Below are 21,519 nucleotides of genomic sequence, written 5' to 3'. Positions count from 1 at the left end.
AAAACAAGGTGGGCCCCACAGCTCACCAATTAAGGACTAAAACTATTTTTAAAATATAAAAGGGGTTGGGGTGTTTCAGAATTCACCGGAAAAACCGTCGGAAAAGCCGAGTGGGTGGCCAGGGTTCACGGGTCTGTTCGACCCGACCCCTTGTTTTTTCCTTCTTCTTTTTCTCACATTTCCCTCATTTCCCTCCTTTCTCCCTCTCTGATTCATCACTTCCTTCCTCTCACCTCTTCTGATTCGTCCCCCTCCTCCCTCATTTTCTCTCCCGTACCTTTTTTTTTTTCGTCCCCATTGGTCCTCCTAACCTTTTAAAAATCTGATTGGTTCCTTAACCCAAATATCTGATTGGGCCTCTTTCCCACAAAGTGGGAGTCTAAATAATTCCTAAAATTTATAGTACCACAACTTCAAACGCCCGTAACTATACCGTTATAATCCGAACTCGCAAACGGCTTTTGCCTATGCGTTTGTGATCTCGAAATCAAATCAAAAATATAAATTGTGACCTCAAATGGTCTACGGATTTTAAATAATTAATTTCCTGAAAAATAATATGAAATCTCTATAATATCAATACGTAGATTATAATAATGAAATCCAGGAGCGGGATTTCACATTCTTCCCCCCTTAAAAAATTTCGTCCTCGAAATTTTAGTATCAATTCCATATCCACCATTGCCACAATTCAACCGAATAACAAATTTGAAATGACATTTACTCTTTAATTATCATCAAGCTTGACAACATCGAATCACAACTTACAAATACAATTATTATTGTCTCAGCACGACTTCACCACCAATCTTTGCACAATCACAAATAATGGCGCTACTAACAAGAATTCATCAATATACTCATAATTCTGGCAACCATACCAACCAATTTTGTAATTACAAGCATTTCCCATTATTCCATTTATGGTGAGTAAAATCATAACCTCAGTCTACGAGTTTATTCAACTCAAAACAAATAAATTAACGGATAGATCGTCATGATTCTCACCCATATACTCAGATTCCCATCAACATTATTGGCAGAATAAATATTAGAATTTCTAGCCATACACATTGACAAAATATTTATCAAACATCAAGCCACAGTCTTCACAACTTAAAATAATTACTAAATTATCCAATCACATTTACTATTGGTTAGACAGATACTAACATAATAATTACAATCATTGGTAAACAATCCACCATCATTGGCTATACATAGTCGCAACTACAATTCTTTCTCAAAATTTCTAGTCACATTCCCTTGCAAAATAACATCAACCTTAAGCCATAAGTCTTGTTGGCTAAATGAATATTAAAATTTCAATTAAAATTGACAAATCAAATTCCAAAATTCCAACCAAAATTATTGGAATTTCCAATCACATCACTAGGTAATGGAAAGAAGAATACCAAGTGATCACAAATGAACCGAATTATGAGTCATTGATCAAATTTGACTCAACTTATTTCCATATCATCTATCATATGCTTACTTTTGCTCAAAAACAAATTTTGACATTCCTTTAGTGTTGTTTTCAAAGCATACCTACGTCATATTTTACTACAAAAGGAACGAGATCATAGGTATCAACAAGGTTCTAAAAGTCGCTAGGCGCTAGTCGGGCGGTGGGCTGGGGCCTAGCGCCTAGGCGGCTAGGCGGGGCCTAGGCGGACTAGGCGGATTTAAGTAAATCAATCATATTTCGTGTAAATAAGTGTATGCTTATACTTGAAATATATATAATTTCATCATAAACTACAAAATAGAATGTATATATATTATGAAGTATTGGAACATAATGAAAACATGTGAAATAAGGATATATCGTGTGTTCATTTAAGTATGCAACAAGTCTCTTACAATTTATTGGAAAAAAACAAAATGCAAAATGAAAGTTATCTATTTTCTGTCTAAGTGAGTTGCGACCTAGGCGGGTGCCTAGGCAGTCTAGGCGGTCTAGGCGGGTGCCTAGGAAGTCTAGGCGGTGCCTCAGCAGGTCTAGGCGCCCTTAGCATTAATCGGGGCGGTGGCCAGTAGGCGGGGATTTTTAGAACAGTGGGTATCAATGTGAACATTGTGAAAACAATCTTTGAATTAATAATAGCTATCAAGACATCATATATTCTCTTTCTTACAAATGAAGGGTTAAACTTTAGTCAACATGCCACATTCAACCAATTTGTTCCCAATTTCTCACCAAAACAGATTATGCAACCAATACATGTATCGATTTTAAAGATAGTCTCAGTCATAGAACTAACTTATCTCACATTGACAAAGTCACACGCCGAATCTCAAGCCATAACTAACGTGGCTAACAAAATATCGGAATTTCACTCTATAATGCGTTAATGGTAAGCTAACCAATCAAGTTTATAATTATCAACCTTTCTCATCAATTATTTTCATCAAACGAAGAAACTTAGTTGGGAAAGCATTTATATTAAATGAATTCAAAAAATTTCATTCCATAATTTCATTCATATTTACCCACCATTCTCATTATAATGGCAAAATCATAATCACACTTTATAATTTCATTCCCCATCAACAAATCATCATATATTCCTTAAATATTAACATTTTCAACCACTTTTATCGTTGGCCAAAACATTTTAAAATTTCTATCCATTTATCATTGATAGAATAATGATTTCACCATCATTTTTTATTTATTTTAATCAGTGATTAGTAAGCTGGAAAAGATTGTAATATACCTGATCAATATACATCACACTTTCTTTTTTCTTTTCTTCTTCTTCTTCTTTCTCTTTTTGTTTTTTTCACATCTATGGGCCTTTATCGTCGAATCTCATAGATCCACCCTTATATCCACGGGCCTTTTTGCCCAATTCAATTTCTCAAGTGCCAGATATAATACAAATTCTCCATCTACTTATCACAATCCCATTATCATTCTAACATTCAAAATTTTCATAATACATAACATAATATTATTTCAATTCACTTCACTTCATAATAATTCACAACATATATATATATATATATATATATATATATATTTCACATAACTTTCTCATTATTCAAAGAACATAGGGAATAATGTAATACCAATGCAAATCATAATTCCCATTAATGAGATTTTTTTTTTAATCACCATGGAAATTTCACCACAACACAATGCAATTCATATATGTATCTCAAATGTATATGTGTCCATATATCACATGAATGCATATTTATGCCCATAAAATTTATGAAATCATGCAACCACAATGCATATCGTAATTTAGGCCAACAAGACTCGAGAAGGTTGCATATCATAGAGTAGGATCATTTGCTCTGATACCATTAAAGTTGTCACGTCCTGATCCCGACATACATCTAGGATCGACACATGACATTATCAAATACCCGTATCACTCACATACCCCGCCTCCGGAATATGGACAATGCACAACTCAAGATTCGAATTTCGTGATAATTTTTTGTTTGTACCATACTTGACCAATCCCGAAACTACCGAGCACCGGCCAACGCTATACTGTCAAGGACCCAGAAGAGTTCCCCTCCGACCAGGAGGCCAATCACTACTCGACACGTGTCAAGATTAGAAGCCAATCAGAGCGCAGCACGTGTCGACATCAAGAACCAATCATAACATGACACATGTCAATGTGACAAAGCTACAAGTTTTTCTATAAATAGGGGTCATTCCCCCACAATATGGGCAAATGCCATTTGTGTTAAATCATTCACAAGAACTCACTAAATTGAGAGCTTGATCCTTTGTACTTGTGTAAGCCCTTCACTACTAATAAGAACTCCTCTACTCCGTGGACGTAGCCAATCTGGGTGAACCACGTACATCCTGTGTTTGCTTCTCTGTCTCTATTCATTTACGTACTTATCCTCACTAGTGACCGAAGCAACCAAGCGAAGGTCACAAAACCTGACACTTTCTGTTGTACCAAAGTCTTCGCTGATTTTGTGCATCAACATTTGGCGCCGTCTGTGGGAAGCGACACTTATTCCTACTCTCTTCAGCTGTGTCAAGCTGGTTTCTATCATTCGTACACTTTCTTTTGATCAGGCATCCCTCTCCAGCATGGGAAGCGAAGGAAGCCACAGCACACAGAATGACACCCCCCTTGCACATAGTGCGAAACAACGAAAGAAGGAAGGAAAACGAGTTCTTCTTCAAGCTAAAGTCGATGAGTTGGAAGCTCAGAACAACAAGATAGCAATGAGGAATGAGGTCCTCAAGGAGCAATATGAGAAGCTCTTCGAGACACTCCACGAAGCTAGGCAAGCTCAGACACGCGAGCTTGTTGCCCCCGTGGAAGTCAACCATCAACTGGGTGCCCTCCAACATGGAGGGTCACATGCATTCGACATAGATATCCCTGATAGGGAACAGATTACCCCTCGACTTGATAATCAACATGAGGCTTCTCTTAACCCAGTTGCTTCGACCCGAACCATGAGAAGTAGAGGGAGACACCTCTTTGCTGAAGGGGCAGAAGGATCGAAAGCCGTCTTTCGCGATTGTCGGGATTTCCTGAAGCAACGTCGAGAGAATTCCATCCATATAAGCTCAAATATTAATGACCCAAGGATTTCTGAGAGACTCGGTCCCCTGCCACGGCCCAAGCCGGCCACCAATTTGGGGAAGAGGCAACAAGTCCTAGAGAGACATGAGGGTACAGGGGACTCAGAGGTGTTCCGACAGACATACCCTGGAAGCCAGTACAGCGAGTCCAGGGAAAAATCACATGCCCTTGATCAAACCTTCCTAATTCCAATAGGAGATGGAGATTTACGAAAGAAAGCTCCAGTGACACATAACTCCGCTCAGGACCCCCTTGTCCTACAACTTCTTGAGGAAGTAAACAAGTTGAAGGCTGAACGTCAGGCTGAAATACCTGACTGGAACCAACCCAGGCCTGGCCCTCTTACAAGGAGGATCCTCAACACCCCCCTTCAAGCAAAGACAAAGCAAAAGCTTGGCTTGCAACTTTATACTGGAAAAGAGGACCCGATTGAGCACCTTAACCTCTTTGAGTCCACCATGGCATACCGGATGCACACCGACGAAGAGCGATGTCTTCTCTTCCCCTCCACCCTCTCTGGTGGAGCTCTAAATTGGTATTGTCGTCTTACACCTGAGACGGTAGACTCATTTGAGGAATTGCGGAAACTATTTGTTTCCCAACACATTTTCCAAACCGATCGCTTGCACTCTGCAGATGACTTGTACACTATCCGCCAGAAGCCAGACGAGTCATTACGTATGTATGCTGGCCGCTTCAGCCATGAATACTCCCGGTGTGCCGAGGCAGACGACAAGACTGCCCTCAAAGCCTTCACGGCAGGCCTACGTGATTGTTTCTTTAAATACATGATCAATGCCAATACTTGGAAGACTTACTCTGAGGTGATGGCGCAGGCTTATAACCATGCCTCCGCCGAGGCAAAGACATATCAGGAGAAACCCCCTACAACCATCCTTTATCAACAAGTGGGAGGTGGAAGCCAGACTCACCTAAATGAGAAGACCTCGACTTTCCAAACAGCAGTGGCACCTCCCCATGCCTTGCATAATGCTTCACCGAATCAACAGACATATCAATTTCAAGGCAAGAGGAAGGATTTCCATCCTCACCACTCTCCTTCCAGTAAAAAGAGTAAGGGACATTATCCCGATAACCAAGGGTATCGCCACAATAATGCTCGCCCCCAGGCAGTCAATGCAGTGGGTCAAACCCGCGTCAAGATACCCCCTACCCCAAGGTATGAGACATACACGCCCTTGAATGCCACATGCGCGGCCATTTACCCCAGCATAGCTCACCTGATACCAAAGCCAAAGCCGAGGCACCCATATTACACGCCCCCGAATAACGCGGGCATGTTTTGTTGCTACCATGAGCATAACGACCATGATAGCGAGAAATGTATCATCCTCCGTGATCGTATTGAAGCTTTGGCACGAGAAGGAAAAATTGATCAATTCCTCCTTCACCCTCAAAGGGATAACCGTAACCAACGCCAGGTGAATGTCATATATTCCATAAGCGGCGGCACACCCATATCTGAATCTTCCAATATGGCCATGAAAAACAGTGAACGAATTCTGAGGCCTGGTCACCAAGTGTTTCACGTGGAAGACATCAGGGGAGGGAAGTATCAAAAGCCTAACTGGGATCCGATATGTTTCTACCCTGAGGAAGAAAGAGGCATCATCTACCCTCATAACGACCCATTGATCGTGGAGGCTCACATAGCCAACTTTGATGTTCGACGAATCCTCGTAGACACAGGGGCTTCGGTCAATATCATGTTTGCCGAAGCTTTCAGGGCACTCAGTGTAGCTGAACACTTGCTCGATCGCTCGATTTCTCCTCTGATAAGCTTCTCCGGTGATATCGTGCAACCCTTAGGGAGCATACATTTACCCTTTACTATTGGTACAGGCCCTTACACGGCTACCATTACCACTAACTTCCTAGTGGTTGACTGCCCAACGGCATACAATGTCATCTTTGGGCGCACAGGCATCAATGATCTCAAGGCTATGGTATCCACGCATATGCTGTTGATGAAATTTCCAACCCCCCATGGCAACGGCTACATCAGAGGAGATCAGCTTACTGCACGATCATGTTACAACACTTTAGTTAAGCAACAACACTTGCCCGGACCCAAGGAAACCCTGTCTGTACATGACCAAGTCACAAAGACCAGCCTAGATGAAGCGAACTTGGATCTTCCTGATAGCAACAATCAACCCGATGATCCTCGAGATGACTCTTTCACCCAGCAAGCCCAACCTGCTGAAGAGTTGGAGAAGGTACCTATCTCAAGAGATTATCCAGATCGCATGGTGAAGATTGGCACCACATTGTCACCACCCCTTCGGTTAGCATTGATATCTTTTTTGAAAGAGAACACTGAAGTCTTCGCCTGGTCATACGAGGACATGCCAGGCATCTCTCCCGATGTCATCTGTCATCGTTTGAGTATTGACCCCAAGATCAAGCCGGTGAGACAGAAGCGAAGATCTTATGACGCTGAACGATACGAGGCAATGAAAGCAGAAGTTGAAAAACTCAAAGGCATAGGCTTTGTCCGCGAAGTCAATTACCCGACATGGGTAGCAAATGTGGTCCTTGTTAGGAAAAATCCGACCAAAGAAAGTCTTTCGCTTCAAAAGGTCTTGTGGAGGATGTGTGTTGACTACACCGACCTAAACAAAGGGTGTCCGAAAGATAGTTTCCCTCTTCCTCTTATTGACAGGCTTATAGACTCTACGGCAGGGTGTGAGCTCTTGAGCTTTATGGACGCTTATTCAGGATACAACCAAATCCTCATGAACCCCTCAGACCAAGAACACACGGCCTTCACTACTGACAGGGGACTATATTGCTATAAAGTCATGCCTTTCGGCCTAAAGAATGCAGGAGCAACTTATCAGAGACTGGTCAATTCAATGTTCGCCGAACAAATTGGGAAGAACATGGAAGTTTACGTTGATGATATGCTAGTCAAAAGCAAACATGCTGACCAACACATCACCAACCTATCTGAAACTTTCACCATTCTAAAGAGGTATCGAATGAGGTTGAACCCTAACAAATGTGCCTTCGGCGTGGGCTCTGGCAAATTCTTAGGCTTCATGATTAGCCAACGAGGCATTGAAGCTAACCCTGAAAAGATCAAAGCAATCCTCGACATGAAAGAGCCAATAACTTCAAAAGACATCCAAAGCCTTACTGGCAAGGTGGCAGCCTTAACCAGATTCATCTCTAAGGCCACAGACAGATGTGCTCCTTTCTTCAAAGCACTCAAGGGAAATAAGAAGTACATTACATGGACGGAGGAATGTGCCAAGGCATTCAGGAACCTCAAAGAGTACATGAGTAAAGCCCCTCTGCTCTCCAAACCAGAAGTTGGTGACACTCTCATCATCTATCTATCGGTTTCGGCTTCAGCAGTCAGTTCTGTTCTTATTCGAATGGACAGTGGTGTCGAACGGTCCGTCTACTACGCTAGCAAGGCCCTACAAGATGCGGAGACACGATACTCTAACATTGAGAAATTAGCTCTAGCATTGGTCATGTCTGCTTGGAAACTTCGCCCTTATTTCCAAGCACACGCCATCATCGTGCTTACCAATCACCCTCTTCGACAGATACTCCAGAGTCCTGACACGTCTGGACGAATGATCAAATGGGCGATAGCATTGGGTGAGTTTGACATCTCCTACCAACCAAAACCAGCCGAAAAAGGTCAAGCAGTAGCAGATTTCATCGCCGACTTCACATATCCTGTTGACATTGCTTCTACACCTGAAGCAGTAGCTTCATTACCATCGGAAGCTCAGAAGATAGAACCAACAACCCCAGCATGGAGTCTGTATGTTGATGGCTCATCCAACCAACAGGGCTGTGGAGCGGGACTAGTCTTGACTACGCCCGACAAAGTAGCAATGGAGTATGCTCTTCGTTTCAAATTCAAGGCATCAAACAATGAGGCCGAGTATGAAGCCCTTCTAGCAGGATTACGTTTGGCCAAACACCTCGGGGTTAAACAAATTGATATTTTCAGTGACTCCCAATTAGTGGTCAACCAGGTTACCAACAACTTTGATGCTAAGGACAGCTCCATGGCAGCATATCTTGCGCAAACACAACTTTTGCTCAAGCACTTCCACTACCAGATCACCCAAGTTCCTCGAGCGGCAAACAGTCATGCAAACGCCCTGGCTCGCCTCGCCTCAGCTGTGGAAGACAAGATTGGAAGAAAAATTCATGTCGAACTGTTGGCAACACCAAGCACCATGGCCGCAGAAGTATGCAACTTACAACAGGGGGATAGTTGGATCACCCCGATCTATAATTTCCTTGCTCATGGCACCCTCCCAAATGATAAAGTCCAGGCTAAGCAAATTCGATACAAGTCTACCCGCTACCTGATCATCAATGATCAACTCTATAAGCGAGGTTTTAGCCTGCCATACTTAAGGTGTCTTACGCCTGCCGAGGCGGAAATCGTCCTTCGGGAAATACATGAGGGAGTCTGTGGAGATCATGCTGGATCTCGGTCCCTAGCACACAAGACTTTTCGCCAAGGATATTACTGGCCAACACTCCACCAGGATGCCATCAAAGTATCCCGCTCATGTGACAAATGTCAACGATATGCAACTATTCCTCATTCCCCTCCAGAGCCTCTTACTCCTATGATCAGCCCTTGGCCCTTCGCCCAGTGGGGACTTGATTTGATCGGCCCAATGCCGGCAGGGAAGGGCAAAGTCTGTTACGCAGTCGTTGCAGTGGACTACTTCACAAAGTGGGCCGAAGTAGAACCCTTGGCAACCATTACTGAGGCAAAGATAGAAGACTTCGTGTGGAAGAACATCCTTTGTAGATTCGGCATTCCCAATGCGATAGTCACTGACAATGGGCGACAGTTTGACAACAAGAAGTTCAGGTTGTTCTGCTCTAAGTTCAACATCAACTTATGCTTTGCCTCTCCAGCTCATCCCCAGTCTAATGGACAAGTTGAGGCCATCAACAAAATAATCAAGCGCACTTTGAAAACCAGCTTGGACAAAGCTAAAGGCTGTTGGCCAGAATTTGTACCCCAAGTTCTTTGGTCATATCGCACTTCATATCGGACTTCAACAGGAGAAACTCCATTCTCACTTGCCTTTGGCACAGAGGCGGTTGTCCCTGTTGAGCTCGAGCAAGCAACATTCCGAGTCCAGAATTACATTCAAAGTGAAAATGACAAACAACTCACCCTCAACTTGGATTTAGTCGAGGAACACAGAAACCAAGCTCACTTGAGGAATGTCGCCTACAAGCAGCGCATCTCCAACTATTATGACTCTAGGGTCAAGCCTCGTTCTTTCAAAATAGGAGACTGGGTCTTAAAGAAAAGATTACTCTGCGACAGAGTCCCGAGTGAAGGCACACTTAGTCCAAACTGGGATGGACCGTATGAAGTCATTGGCATCAGTCGCCCTGGCTCTTACACACTTAGAAGCTCCGATGGCAAGACCCTTGGCCATCCATGGAACGCTGATCACTTGAAGTACTACTACAAATAGACTCACGATGTACAAGTGTTGAGCTATAGCCGTTCGGCATCCTATGTAATGAAGGCCATTTGGCAATGAATTCAATAAAGAGGTAATTTAGCCAACTCAGCCCTCACTCTTTTACATTCCTAGCAATGGAACACTCAAGTGTTGAAACCTCAAAGCAGATATATCCAACACGAAACAAAATCTAAGTATGTGTCGACAAGACTATACAAAGAAAAGAACAACCAAACAAGGGCTTATATCCAAACAATAGATCTATTCATACATAGCCAAACATGCATTAATAATAGTGCAAACACTCATAAACACCTAAAATCCAAAACTCTCAAGCTTATAACATGGGCACATGTTATACACACATCAGACTACTACATCCAGAATACATGCAGATAGTAAAGACACTGCTATTCATTCTCATCTGAAGCCGAACCCTTGGCAGTATCACTCCGCGTCCTACCATCATCCTCTGCATCCCCAAGATCCTCTTCACCATGCTGAGTCTGTGCATCAGCACTACCTTCATTATCAGACTCATCTTCGCTGCTAGGATCAACAGCAAGGACAAATGTCTCGCCCTTTCGATGATGCTCATCTATATCTTCGTGGTATTTTCGAAGAATGCTCCCATCATCATAACGATCAAGGACGGCCATCCATTTCCTTTTTTCAAAGCGAGCTTCTTGAGCACAGTAGGGTTTAATAGCAAGATGAAAGGTCGAAGAACTTAAGTATTCTTGCACAGCAGCTTCCCTTTCAGTTGGAATGCTCTTTTCCAGTTCAGAAATCTCAACTAAGGCACCATCCAATTCTCCCCTAACCTTGGATACCTCCAAGGTAGCCACCTCCAACTGTTTTTTAGTTGCCTCAAACAATTTCTTAAGCCTTAGGTTCTCACCATTTCGCCTTTTCAAGCTCTCCATGGTTTCGTCATTCAGTTGGAGAGCCTGAGTCAAAAGTCTCTTATTCCTTCGGGCCTCGTCCACAAGCTGCTTATTCTCCTTCAGTTTTGCCTTGTACCGCTCAACCTCTTGCAGTCTGTCGTGATACTCGGCCATGACCTGCATGGCAAGACGATCATCACTACCTAAATAATGATAATAAAGAGGAAAAAGTAAGGAAATGACAAAGTAACACTCACATATGAAGACAGCTTCAACATCCGGTCGCAATCCGATTCATCCTTAGCTAAGGGCTCTCCGAGCTCATCGAAGGCGAATCGACGCCCTGCCAAGCAATTGTTGATATCCCCAAAATCCTTTGGCCGCGTGGCAACCCTCAAGTTCTTCCACGGGACACTGCCAGCTCTTTCCTTGCCTTTCCCCTCATGGCGGGAACCAGGATCACTTTCCTGGACAGTGTGCTCCATAGTAAGAGGAGGAGGCAACAGTCGGCTCCCTTCTCCTACAACTACGGCAGCAGCATTTTCAACGGCCTCGACTCCAGTCTTCCTAAAGGCAGGCCCCTTAAGGACTCCATCTTGGGACTTAGGTCTAACGGATGGTTCCCCTCGGAACTTATGAATTTTCTTATGCGGTAGGATGTCTTCCGAAGGAACTAACACTGGTGCTTTCCTTTTATTGGTGCTAGTCCCTGTTTTCTTGCTTACCTTCTCCACTGCATAAGGAAAATCAAAATAAGAAATACAACTTTCCAAATAAAGTAAGGAATTGAGCTAAGTTTACATGAAGGATACAACTTACTCGATCGTCCCTGGCTCTCGGAAACTAAGGGTTGGAAACCGTACCGACGAAATAAGGGTCGTAGCTTGCTTAAGTGTCTATCCTCTTTGGGCACCCTCAACACCTTCTCTATGTCAGATAGCTCCTGCCCAAACAGTTGGATGGTGCCCCGCGTCACTACATGAAACAAAGTGTTAGAAGCAAGAAAAGACCACAACAAATAGCAAATAGTACGAACGGTTGATACGTTACAACCTACAGTCTGGAAGTGAGTAAGCACACGTCGCTCAGGCGTGACACCCTTATCATACTCCCAATCATTATACAGAAAGCACCAACGGTTTTTCCATGTGTAGTATGCCTTTTTCTTACCATACACAATACGCTCTCTCTCACTCCGACATGCACACTCGGCATAACCAGTGCATGATTTTGCTGGGCGCATCTTGTAACAGTAACGCCACTGATGGAAGGAAGGCTCACACAACCCACACTCCATCCAAATGATATAAAATCCAATCAAAGTATCCCAGAAACCAGGATTGAGTTGCCCAGGTGCATATCCGATCAAAGATAACATCTTTTGCAACCACGGATGTAAAGGTAGTCTCACCCCTAAAGTCAGTAATATCTGGGTGTAGAACATAACATGACCCTGGGGAGGCTCAGAAGGCCATTCTTCATCATGTACCAAACGTATCCCTACACTACGAGAGATATTACATGACTGCCTTAGCGCCTCAACCTGCTTCTCATTATTTAACAAGTTATTCTTTAGATGGTCTGCTGTGAACTCAGAGCGAACTATGGGTATGGCATCAAAAACAACCCCCTCACCCAACGCCATGGAGGAAGAACTAGCAATAGCTAAAGTTCGACGGTTGGGAAGATCATCCAATGTTTCTCTAGTACAGGACTCTAACAAAGACCCTGAAGACTCCGACATTGCAGACTCAGACTTAGAGCTAAAGCTAGAAGAGCCCTCATCACTAGAACTTCCAGGCTCTGACATCTACAATAAGAAGAAACAAATTCTATCACTACATGCATGATCAAAACATAAGGAAGTTCCTATATTACCCACATGAAGATGGTGCAAAGCGATGCCGGAACCCTTCTCAATCAGAAAGCAATCCGTCTTCCACAGTCACTACAAAACAAGCAAATGAAGACCGTGTCAAGCGCCAAAAAAAAAAAAAAAAAAAAAAAAAAAAACAGCTTCATCCAAAAAGCTTCACCCGAAAAGCTTCACCTCCAAAACTTCACCCGAAAAGCTTCACCTCCAAAACTTCACCCAAAAAGCTTCATCCAAAAAGTTTCACCCAAAAAGCTTCACCTAAAAAAGCTTCACCCAAAAAAAAAAAAAAAAACTTCACCTCCAAAAAGCTTCACCCAAACAGCTTCACCTAAAAAAGCTTCACCCACAAAGCTTCACCTAAAAAGCTTCACCCACAAAGCTTCACCCAAAAAACTTCACCCGAAAAGCTTCACTTAAAAAAGCTTCACCTACAAAGCTTCACCTAAAAAAGCTTCACCTAGAAAGCTTCACCTACATAGCTTCACCCAGAAAGCTTCATCTACAAAGCTTCACCATCAAAGCTTCACCTCCAAAGCTTCACCTACAAAGCTTCAACACAAAACCTTGCTCCAAATAAACAAATTTTGTTCACAAAACCCAAGATGCCCTTGAACTTGTACAAAAACACTTGGGTAAACATAAACATTTTTTGTTTTACACCCACAAGGGCCCAAAATTTTCCTTCTTATTTATTCACTTATATATGTTCCCAAACATATTATAATAGATCCAACAACAAGCCAAAGTCCCAAGTTTCATAATGGACAAAAGTACAAGCAATTCATCAATAATGAAGGTGCTACAAAACTTGGAATCTGCCCCAAAATAGAAATCCAACCCAAGAGACTTTTTCTCTCTCTCCCTCTTCCGCCTCCTTTCATCTATCAAATTTCTGCAACCTCTGCTCTTCTCCAATGGAGCTGAATTTTGGACACCCTATAGTTTTTGAGCATATGAACAACTTTCAAGAAGGAACCATTTCTGTTTGAGCGACGGAAATTAAAGTGTTGAAGCTCCAAACATGACAGTCGGATTCTTGCAGATTTCGAAGTTGCTGTGATGTTTCGAAGATCTGGAAATATTTAACCATTAGTTCATTCTGAATTTTTGATATGTTATGAAAGAGACGATGAGGAACAACTTCAATGAAGAAAGCATGCTGATCTGAACAATAGAAAATGGAGTTTCGAAGCTCACAACAAATCTGACGGGTTGACAGAAAAATAATAACCAGTCATTCATCATACCTGAATTTCTTGAGTTATACAGCTCCGAGGGATCTCAAATTTGGATATCTTGTAGTTCACAAGTTAAGGAACAACTTCGATGAAGAAAGTATGTTGATCTGAGCAAGAGAAAATGGAGTTTTTGAAGCTCACAACAAGTCTGACGCGTTGATATACAAATGACGAACAATCACTCATCATACCTGAATTTCTGGAGTTGTACTACTCCGATGGATCTCCAATTCGGATATGTTGTAGTTCACGAGCTAAGGAACAACTTTCATGAAGATGGTTTTGCGATTTGAGCCATAGAAAATGGTGTTATATTGAAGAGCTACCACTCCCTCTACGTAGACACCCTCCTTGGTTTACCTAGCTCCAACACCCACATTTCCTTCAACAAGACTGCAGTAAATCAGATTGTGAGGAAAGATGGCAATCTTTCCAGCCAAAAAGGAAAGGCAAAGCAAAAGAAAATTAAACACATTGATGGCATATTATGAAAGAAGAAAAGGAAAAGTAGTAAATGATGATGAAGTGTGGGAACAACATCATGACAAATGATGATGAGTCATGCTTTCCCCCCTCCTTGGATTCGGCTGAAAACATCCCCCTATTTGGATTCAGCTGAACACATCCCACTCAGTCGACAAAAAAAAAAAAAAAAAAAAAAAAGGGCCTAGGCCTCCACTTCTTTGGGCCTAACACATCTTCATAACAAAAAAACAATATATGAAGAAAGAGCCCTGGGTTACCACTTCGAAAAGAAACAAGTGAAGTTTTCCTACTCATGACATTGACTACTAGCTAGACACCTCATTCGGCAACTCTCTTCGCTTGAAGACTTGGGGGACTCCCACCATATGCTACTGCACCTTGATACTCGGCAGTCTCACAACCACTCAGTGACTTGGATTTTTCAAGTCTCCAACCGAGAAGTTTTCCTCACTCGGGAAATTAAGGGAACACTACCTCAAACTACATGCTTCACTCACAAAGCTTCAACAATACAGGTTTCAACAAAAGCAAAAATTCAAAGAACTTTATGAAGAAGGCTTTGGTGTATTTAACACAATATGTTGAAATGAAGCAAAGCTTATTTATTAATATTTTCGATAAGCCACAAATATGTACATATACATGAGTCAAAATAAACAAACAAAAGGGAGCCTTCACAAAGGTTGCTTAGGGGAAGTCTCAGCAGTCGGTAGAGCCCCAGAAAGAGAAAGCACCGGAGGGTGGTTATCCGGAGCCTCAGTACTTGACAAAACCCCAGAAGGAGGAGGCATTGGAGGTTCATCATTTGAAGCTTCATTACCAGGTACAGCCCCAGAGGACGAAGGCAATAAATGCCTTTGGAACAAACCCACAAACCGCTGATGATCAAGTAAAACCTTACCATCAGATTCCTTCATCTGGTCAAGCTTCCTCTTCATGTTTGTAGCATAGTCATGGGCGAGCCGGTGCAACTGCTTATTCTCATTCTTGAGCCCTCTAATCTCCTGTTTGAGACTCATCACTTCAGCAGCCAATGATTCAACTTGGCGGGTTCTAGCAAATAGGCGTTGGGCCATATTAGACACAGAACCTGCACACTGAACACTAAGAGCCAGAGAGTCTTTAACAGCCAACTCATCAGACCGTTTGGAAAGTAGTCTGTTATCTTTGGGAGTGAGAAGGTTCCTGGCCACCACTGCAGCGGTCATATCATTCTTCATCACAGAATCCCCAACGGTAAGAGGACCAGTAGGGGATATGAAGGATGGGCGCCATATGTTGTCTGGAGAAGGCGTACCTGTCTCTTCTCCAAGGTTCAAGTCAAAACGACGGTCGGAGGGTCCAGACATTTTCAAATGTGTTGAAGAGGGAAGAGGTCAGACAAATCAAGATCTTAGAAGTGCAAGAAATGAGCTTCTACTGGTAGAGATTCAAGTGTGCTGTGGAACTTAATGCCAGCCTCTATAAAAATCTGCACTCGACGGAGCTTCAGAAATCGAAGAGGCGTTTGCTTTCTCAAAAGCTGGGCTGCTCAGAGACCACGAGGGCCGATCTCAGAAATCGAAGAAGCACCTGCTTTTTCAGCCTCGTCAGCACCTGTCACATGCACACTCAGCTTTGCGGAAATTACGGGCAATTTGTCGAAGATTTCTGGTGAAGTAGAAAGCACGTGAATCTTACTGTTCAATCACCGCTCTCCATATGCATCATCAACTCCTCGGGTACCACATATAACTTTGTCAAAGATCTCTGACAAAGTTTAGGCACGAGAATTTCGAAGTTCCAGCTACCCTACTATTACCCATAAGGGTAAAGGAACAGCACCACTGCTTGACAACTGGAAAGTCCCTATGTGTGTCGACCTCCGTGTTTTGCGGCAAGACAAGTTGGCTAGAACTTCCAACCTTTACTCACATTCGAGAAAAGACTCCCAACATAATTACTTTCTCAAAAACCGGAGTAGCACCGCTTTCCGAATCTCGAGAGTCAGATCCTCGACGGGATTGCTTGTTCGAAAACCGAAGAAGCACAACTCTCAGAACTTCGAGAGCCAGATTTCCTTAGATAAAGCTTGTCTGTAATCTTCACACGTAACATCAGCTTTCCAGATACCACATACCACTTTTTCAAAGTGCTCTGACAAAATTAAAACACGTGAAGCTGGCAGCTCCCACTACATTGCTGTGACCAAAAAGGGTAAAGGAATAGCATTACTACTTGTTATTGGGAAATCCCTATATACATTGACCTCCCTCCTCAACGGACAGGCAAACCTGCAAAAATGCTCAACCCTTTCTCGCGTTCGAAAAGGCACCCTCAACATAACCTCTCGAAATACTCAGTTTTATTTCCCCCCGATAATACCTCAGCAAATAAGCCACACCAAGAACAAGAGTATCTCATATCATCAGGGTCGAAAGCAAGAGTATCCTATATCATGCTTTCTCCCTGTCTTTGTCTTTGTCCTTGTCCACACCTGCAGGACAAGGAGAAAGAGAGCAGTCAGTCGGAACCTGAAATCAAACCTCCAATTTGGAACTGACTACCTGGAGCCTTTGCCTGGTTGCTTACTTAGCATTGCTCTCGAGTACTCATCCTCAACTGCTGTCAAGGTCACGAATTCCACCGGCAAATACCTCATGACAGTTGATCAGATATTGGCTCTTTACACTGAAGCTGCCAAGCGTGGATGAGTCACTATGAAGGAATGTTCTGAAGGACCATTTAAATGCAAAGGTTGCACACCACTTCTGCCATGCAAAAGATTGAAGCAGAAGGTTCAACGGTGAGCTGAAACAGATCACTACAGCACGACACCTTTCCATACCACATTCATTATTCCGTCAACAGCAAAAGTATCCCATATCATCAAGGTCGAACGTACTCTAGATTTGATGGACTTGTTTTGACCCTCAAATTTTTGAGTCGGCCTTATACTCTGAAGGGCACCAGAAAACCCTCCAGCACAGTTCAAGAATAAGCCTGTGGAAAGTTACTTCTTCAAAAGCAAAAAGTATCTCATATCACCTCTTATCCATTTGCTTCTCCTTATCCTGGCAGTTGAATGAGAGACAAGGAGAAGGAGAACAATCAACCGGAAGCCGAAGTCAAACCTCTGATCCTGGGTTGCTTACTTGGAAGTTTGACTGCTTACCTTGTCTGTCACCTCTTTCGGCAGATCTCCTAGCTCGGCAACTTGGGAGACTCCTACTATAGGGTTTGTATCGCACTTGACCAAGCCCGAAACTACAAGTAAGCTTCAAAGTGAAATTGATACATTACCTTGTGCATCTTCATCAGCTAAATACACCATTCCCGGACGGAGGAAAGGTACTTCCAGAGAAGGGCAGATGAAGATCAGACCACATTTCGGTACTTAGAAGTTTCGTGATTACTCAAGGGATTGGATCTTGCAAGTCCCCAACCGAGGAGTTTCCCTCACTCGGGAACTTAGGGGAGCACTGTTTGTACCATACTTGACCAATCCCGAAACTACCGAGCACCGGCCAACGCTATACTGTCAAGGACCCAGAAGAGTTCCCCTCCGACCAGGAGGCCAATCACTACTCGACACGTGTCAAGATTAAAAGCCAATCAGAGCGCAGCACGTGTCGACATCAAGAACCAATCATAACATGACACATGTCAATGTGACAAAGCTACAAGTTTTTCTATAAATAAGGGTCATTCCCCCACAATATGGGCAAATGCCATTTGTGTTAAATCATTCACAAGAACTCACTAAATTGAGAGCTTGATCCTTTGTACTTGTGTAAGCCCTTCACTACTAATAAGAACTCCTCTACTCCGTGGACGTAGCCAATCTGGGTGAACCACGTACATCCTGTGTTTGCTTCTCTGTCTCTATTCATTTACGTACTTATCCTCACTAGTGACCGAAGCAACCAAGCGAAGGTCACAAAACCTGACACTTTCTGTTGTACCAAAGTCTTCGCTGATTTTGTGCATCAACATTTTTCTTATACTTTATGGCTGCATCTAACCTCTTCGTTAGACTGCCTACGTATCTTCAAAAGGGATCAAGCCATTCGTAGTTCACCAATCATCAACTCTAATCTTTCTGTAAAATACTTCTAATAGAAAATCATAATGCACTATATTACACATCAACCTTACGTCAAACAACAATTATCATATTTTATACACGCATGTAACCCATTCTCACACAGATACTTTCCAAGTCATCCATCATATAAATCACTTTGTTTCACAGAATACCGCAAATCATAGTATGTAACATATCAAAGAACCAATGAAGAACAACGTTATGCTTAAGTCACATTAATCAATTACTCTAATCATAATAATCTCAATCACACCCAACGTCATTCCACAATCACATCAATTAATTAATCATGAATCAAAGATACATGATCTTAACATTTAACTGTTTAATCAATGAATGCAGTAACATATCATTTCATAAATTTAACCAAGGAACTCTAACAACTCCAAAGGAGTCACCCAGACATCCAACGGTTCGTCTGAAACAAATCACAACAGCTCATAATCATAATCTCATACAACACTATGAAAAGTAGAGCTAGAGCGACACAATTCGGTTGAAGCCTACATCTCTGAAGCTGAAAACAAATCCAAGGGACCAAGACACCAAAGGGATTCCGGACCATTCAACGGAATCTCGAAGTACTATGCATATAGAACCGAACCATTCGATGAAATACAAGTTGGATACGATTTCGGACCATCACTCAACGGAATCACAGAATAGAAGGGATTTCAGACCATCACTCAACGAAATCCAAACAAGCATATGATTCCCCCATCAAATGTACCAAGTATAAAAAATCCTCCTCACTTCCAGAAGGCATATGGTCCCCTAACGTGGATATACCAAGCAGGACCATTAGTGATCCCCCAACGCGGATTAACCAAGCAGGGTCAAGATAACCAAGTAAGTAGTAACTTTCCAACGCGGATTAACCAAGCAGAGTCATACCTATAGAACTGCTATGAGGGTATTGCCCTCCATTTGTTGTGAGGATTGAGTATGAGACTCTTTTGATCTTTTGGATGTGAGACCTTGAATGTGAGTCCCCCAATGAGGGTGAGAGAGAGTCCCTTTTATAGAATAAGGGTTCCCTCCCCTTTTACATTTGTCATGGGCTTAGGGATGAGGCCCAAAAAACGAGGCCCAATATATGGTACCAATAGGAGTCCCCCAAGTCTTCAGTCAAGAGAGTCTTTTGGTTGGAGACTTCAAATCCAATCTATGTACAGGCTGAAGTGGCTAGATGTCTTAAACCAGTACTCAACACAAGGCAATGCTCAACATAAAGCAATACTCGGCTAGAGGTATCACACGTTATGAGACGGCTCGGCTAGAGGCGATGCTCGTTGCGAGGTTGCTTGGCTAGAGGCTATGCTCACGGCGAGACAGTTGCTCGGTTGGAGGCGATGCTCGTTGCGAGACTGCTCGGCTAGAGGCTATGCTCGCTGTGAAGCGGCTCGGCTCGTGGTATTCCTCATTGCAAGTATCTACTTTATGTCGACATGCACTCATTATGAGTTGATTCTCGACATAATTCGGGTCTGCTTGTCGGGTTCACATATTGGGTTCTTTTAATCAGCAACAATGTTGATCAGTGGATCTAGTTGCTCAATAATTCCTGACAATAAATGACAATATAAGTATGACTGTATAATGAATAAATCAAATTGACAAAGTTTGCCAAGGCAAAATATTGTACCATGTGCCTTCTATAAATAAATAATTTATTCGGTCGTGTGGTAAATCACATGTTGTATAAGTGACATAGTTTAATGGCGGTCACAATACTCTAGGCCACATGTTAACAAATATCATAAAATAATAATAAAAAAATATTTAGATAGATAATGATATTGAGAAAACATAACCATGAGTTTTTTTTCATGGCCGACAATATCAAAGTGAAAAGTAGAGACTTCATAATAAAAGTTCTTTTATCTTGAGTTTTACTGGGTATATATTATACCCTGTACCTTTTTTTTTGTTACCTTAAAGTTTTATCCTACCACTTTAAATAATGATTAAAGGTATAATAAAATATTAAATAATAATATTTGTAATAGCTTTTTCAGAAAATGGGAACATGCATGATGATAACATATATCAGTGACATATTAAATAAAAAGATAAAGTTCTTATCTTTTGCATGTTCTCCGGTGGGTTTTTCAGTGGATGGTGGATGACTGCTGTACCATCACTTCACCCATCATCAGTAGCTGTCTTTTTTATTATTATTATTTTTTTTTTGCAGCATCATCCTGACTTTTATCCTCTGCAAGGCACTTCAAAGGGAGTTTTCGCTCTCTTCCGAATTCGCAAGACTAACTGCCAATATAATACAATTTTGCTGGATAATATAGTCCATAATCATCTTTCTAACCATTGCTTCTATGTCTCTTGGTTGTTCTCCCACCAGAACTTTCGTGCTTCCGAGCAAATCAACCAGAGTCATATTAAGCACATTCGGAGAGATAATCTTCAGCCGGATTTGCTTATCTGAAACCCCTTTGTTCAATCCGACCTCCCTATCCGTCTTCGCCTGAATTTCATGGTGGATTGTAGAGAAGTCGTAGAATCGTTTTCCGGGCAAGTGGCGGAACTCGCCCCATTCGATGTGTTCATCACCGGGCACCGTCGCGCGATTCTCGAGCATCAGCACAAGCGGCCGTTGAGTGCAGATGTCACGGCCGCAGGGAAGGAAGTCGCGGTCAACGAGGGCTTCGAGGATGCTCGATTTCCCACTGCTCTGGCTTCCCACGACCACCACTTGAGGCAGCGAAATCTGCGGCATATCACTGCCCACCGGCTCGAGAATGTCACTGTGATTACTAAAAGTAAGATAGATAGAGAGAAAAAGAGATAGAGGTCTATGTCAGAGGTAGCGGCCGTGGTGTTGGCCAGTTTGGGAGCAAGATGGAGTAAAC

The 21,519-nt window shown here is 42.5% G+C and overlaps 2 long non-coding RNA genes across 2 annotated transcripts; both read right to left on the bottom strand.

The window, feature by feature from the left end:
* Window positions 1-11,557: 11,557 nt before the first annotated feature.
* Window positions 11,558-12,941, bottom strand: LOC139188336 (uncharacterized). Its single transcript, XR_011571708.1, has 3 exons — window positions 12,845-12,941; window positions 11,782-11,937; window positions 11,558-11,695 (listed from the first exon to the last, which is right to left on the bottom strand). It is a non-coding gene; the product is annotated as an uncharacterized lncRNA (long non-coding RNA).
* Window positions 12,942-13,505: 564 nt separating this feature from the next.
* Window positions 13,506-14,365, bottom strand: LOC139188337 (uncharacterized). Its single transcript, XR_011571709.1, has 3 exons — window positions 14,268-14,365; window positions 14,086-14,183; window positions 13,506-13,910 (listed from the first exon to the last, which is right to left on the bottom strand). It is a non-coding gene; the product is annotated as an uncharacterized lncRNA (long non-coding RNA).
* Window positions 14,366-21,519: the final 7,154 nt, after the last annotated feature.

This window comes from Malus domestica, chromosome 10 (genome assembly GCF_042453785.1).
Source record: "Malus domestica chromosome 10, GDT2T_hap1".
Lineage (NCBI taxonomy): Eukaryota > Viridiplantae > Streptophyta > Magnoliopsida > Rosales > Rosaceae > Malus > Malus domestica.
This window is presented reverse-complemented; position numbering and strand designations above follow the sequence as displayed.